The following is a 4,399-nucleotide window of genomic DNA, read 5'->3' on the forward strand; positions in this document are numbered from 1 at the left end:
TAAGAGTCACTCCACAGCTTACTTGGCTTGCTCTGAAGTCAGCGAGTTGTGATTTAAATATCTGGAGATATTTTGGAGAAGAGTACAGAGAAGATACCAGGTACAAAAGAAGATGCACAACAGCCTGGGTGGCATGTTGTCACAACACAGTGACTTGTTTCGACCCCTCAGCTGAACAGAGCTTCATTTGTTGTGAGAAGCTTGAGAATTGCTTTAATCCAGTACCTCAAACACTTCTATTATTTCTAGAGTGAAAGAAAGGTAAAATCTTGGCACTGTGGTTACTGCCCCTTTTCCTTGGCACCATCTGTCTCTGTGGAGTTTGCTTTCCAAGCAAGACTGTCTCTCTTCTCCCTTTCTTTTTCCCAGGATGTGCTGAACCCTAATATTTTACAGAAGGCTCAGAACAATGCCCACTGCTTTTATTCATAGAATCACAGAATGGTTTCAGTTGGAACAGGATCTAAAGGATCCTCTAGTTCCTACTCTTTGCCATGGGCAGGGGTTCTACTTTACAAAAGTTGATTTTGGGCACTGATGCTTCATGAAATTGCCAAACTAGTCTTGTACTTTAACTTAAAATTACTCTGGATTTTAAAAGTAGATTTAAAAAAATTATTATTTTATCCAGTTTCAGTCGATTTGAAATGACCACTCCAGTGCCCTTGTCAGATTTCCAGTACATGCAGCTCTGATGAGATGTTAATGATCCCCAAGTTCTCTGTCTTCTCCTGACACAGTCTCTGGTGAAAGGATGCAGAGGGGAGTTTGTTGTCCTCTATAGGATCCCAGCAAACATCTGGGCTTTGTTTAACTGCTCTTGGTTCCCTTTTCCCAAGGGACCAGCACTCTTCCCCCTCTCCACAAGGACACTTGGTCTGTAGTGAGCTGGTGGCTGCTCCTCCAGCGAATGAAGTTGGGATTATAAACTCTCATGCAGGAGAATAGGCAGGAGCAGGCACAGGGCCATCAAAGGTACATAGGAGATGAGGAGGCAGGGAGAATAAAATCAGCTTTGTGCAATGCAAATGTGCATTGCTGTTCCCTTAAAGCCTTTGTGCTCAGGTGGAGAGGTGACGTCTTCGTGGTGCTGTCAATTAGACAGTGAATAAACACTGTTTAATTTGTGGTGACATTTAAAAGCAATTAAGGAAATTTAAATGTTAAATGTGTGTTTTTGTCTTTCCAGTTAAACACAGTTTTGGAGGAAAAAAAATATCCCAAATATTTAATTACACACTTACAACTGTATAAATAAGCCTGACAGTTTTAAAAAGAATTTTAATGCCTCGTGTAACTGCTTTTACTTCATGTACAGGGTGTGGTGTTCTGTTAAAATACTGACACGTGTAGTTTCTTATTGCAACTCCTGTATCCAGCATCATCTGGAAGGAACTCGGGTGTGCATTTCCTAATCTCCAGGCAAAATCACCCAGGTGGCTCTAACCCTGTTGATTTTTCCCTGGAACAGGTTAAGGAGTCATGAGGCAGAAATTCTCAGCAGCAGACATTTGGGGCTAGTGACTTCATGTGCTCACTGATGAAGTGATGGAGCTGCAGCAGCTCCAGCAGCAGTAGTTTGGGCTGGATCTGCAGAGGGAGGTCTCTTGCTGTCCTTCTCTCTGGACAGGTCAGGAGGGAAGAGCCAGCCTGACCTGGCCTGTCTGCTCCTCAGGTGCAGGCAAAGCTGCTGGCAGCTGATTAGGAGGTCACCTGGACTGAGTCAGCACAGCCATGCTTGGGGGTTTGTGCTTGGGGGACTCCTGAGGGTTTACACATTGTCCAAACCTGGGTTCCATCCATCTAATCCCAGTACTAAGGGTCTGGCCTTTTTGACAATGTGCTGAGGGACCCTTTTGCCATGCTGTAGTCCCAGTGAAAGCTTTCTTGTGGTGCCTTTCCACTGAGCAATGAGCTTGTGGCCCTCCCTTTTCCCCACAGGTCACACTGTAGGCAAAGCAGGGGAAGGTGGGCACTGAGTTGGGTTCTGAGTTGAGTGAATTTCTCACACTGGTGTGAGAAGTCTTGCTGCACATTAAGTGCTCCTCAGCCCACCTGCCCTGTCCTTCCCTGGTGTCTGTCTCGTGTCTCTTATGCTCTTTCACTGTTCCCACTTTACAGGATCTGAGGACTCCTCCTCCTGGGTAAGTCAAGGCAATGACCCCTGTTTGTCTCTCCAGTGCCTGGCAGGGAGGAAGAGAGTTGGGGTGGCACCTTTTCAGCTGAAGAGTTTCCATCCAAGACTCAGTGCTTGATACCTGACCTCAGAGGCACCCTGCCTCAAATTATTTCTGTGCCTTCAGCTTATTAACACGTGGCTTTATTTTATACAGGTATCTTCTGCAAAGCCATGCTTAACATGCTTAGCTAGGTCTAAGTGTCATCTTTGACTCAGGAATCTCTTTTATATTGTATAAATCTTATTTCAGCCCGCTGCCAGGATCACACAGCTCTTTGAATAGGAAGATCTGTGCAGTATCTGGTGAGAGTGTATGTTGATTTAAAGCTTTCTCCTTTTGAGCATGGAGAGGTTTTCCTGGAGCAGATAGAATTATTTCACAGCCTCTATGGCTTCCTTCCCACAGCTTTTGAAATGGCTCTTTGACTGTTGTTCTTCCCCAGCCAGACCTTGTTCTACAGCCTGAGACAGTCCTTATTCCTTATTCCAGCTCTTTCTCTTGATCTTCCTGGGCTCTGCTCTTGGCAAGGGATAACAAAGCTCTCCTGCCTGTCAGCTTTGGAAGATGATGGCCTTTCATGACCACCCTGTGTCCTGCTGGTCCCTGGCTACCCAACACCCCCAGCCCCATGCCTGGTCTGTAACCTGATGCACTTGCCCAATGCTTAGCCCATAATGTATCTATAGCTGTAGACAATTGCTCAGCACTTAAATATTAACATGCTAATTAATAATGAAAGCTGAGATTGTAGTTAGGTTTAAAACTTTAATTGGGTGAGGAGCTGGCAGAGGAGCAGTCCATAACAATGAAACTGTGTTATTAATATCTATATATCTATATGTTTAAGTATCTTTCCTTCTATCAATAGCATTGCACAAGAGAAGTAGCCTGAGTGTGGATGTGTGGATGTCTGCAAAGATGTTTTCTTGAGGCACTTGGAACCTTGGAGCAGGAAGTCATAAAGCACTAGGTATGGGTTGTTTTTGGGGTTTTTTTTCAAAAGGGTTTTTAAAAGTCCCATTAAAAGTTTTCATTCCGAGTCCTAAAAATGGAGGCAGGAATGGGAAAATTCCTGGAAAGAAATACATTTATTTTCCACTTCAGGCCAGTCTGCAAGTGCAGCATTTGTTCCAGTGTTAAAGCAGCCCAAGCTACAGCAGTCAACTATGTTGGACACAATTATCTCTCGGTCTTTTCCAGCCTAAACGATTCTGTGAAAACGGACCAAAAAAGGATGAGGAACAGCAAGTGGAGCAGAAGCAATGGAGAAAACGGTGAGGAGCTGTGGAGGAAGGGGATGCACGGGCTGTAGCTGCGGTGGGTGTGTGCAGGACTGGAATATCCGTGAGCCCCGTGCTCTGCCGTGGCTCCTGCGAGCACATTTCGGTGCTGCTGGGTGGAGGCTCCTGCTGAGACAGGCTGGCATTGCACCAGCTGCGCATTCCCTGCCAAACTTCCAGCGCTGCCTGCCAGATTGAATTGACACTGGAGCGTTATTTTATACTGGGAGTGTGTGAGCGTAGAGGGGAAATTTAAATTAATATGTTATTTGTAGTTGAACGGGGGGAAATCTTAAATTAATACGTTATTTGTAGTTGAACGGGGAGAGATAAAATTCTATTGATGTTATGGTTGAATAGCATCCAATTTATTGGTGCTAGATTATAAAAGGAAGTGTATTGCTCGAGATTGCATGTAGTCATAACGTGTAGTATAATGGGGCTATATAGTATAATAATACTCTTTAAGAGGGCTGTAATTCTAAATTAGAATTCTGTAATTCCAAAGTGCGAGGAGCCAAGTGCCTCTGACGGCGGCGCGCGTTGTTACAGGACCCGTTGCCACAGCATCCCGCTCCCGCGGAGCGCTGCTGCGCGCAAACACAGCTAAGTATTTTCCATATGCATTTGAAAACCGTGTGTGACAAATGTGCATTCGCTTGCTTCCCCTCTAAAGCCAGGGATGTTCCCCTCAGCCGCGCCGCGGCACCGGCGGCGGGCGGGCCGGCTTAACCCCACCGCCGCTGCCGCCGCCCCATTGCCGGGCGCCCCCCCCGCCGTTCCCATTGGAGGCGCCCGGCCGCGTCTCCCCGGCCAGGGCAGCGCTGGCGGCTGATTGGCGGGCGGGCGGCGCACGGCGGGCGGGGCGGGCGCCCATTGGCTAGGAGGCGGGAGCGGGGCTCTGGGCGGCACCATGTTGTGGGACTGGCGGGGGCCGGC

Source organism: Lonchura striata, chromosome 8, assembly GCF_050655825.1.
Source record: "Lonchura striata isolate lonStrDom1 chromosome 8, ASM5065582v1, whole genome shotgun sequence".
Lineage (NCBI taxonomy): Eukaryota > Metazoa > Chordata > Aves > Passeriformes > Estrildidae > Lonchura > Lonchura striata.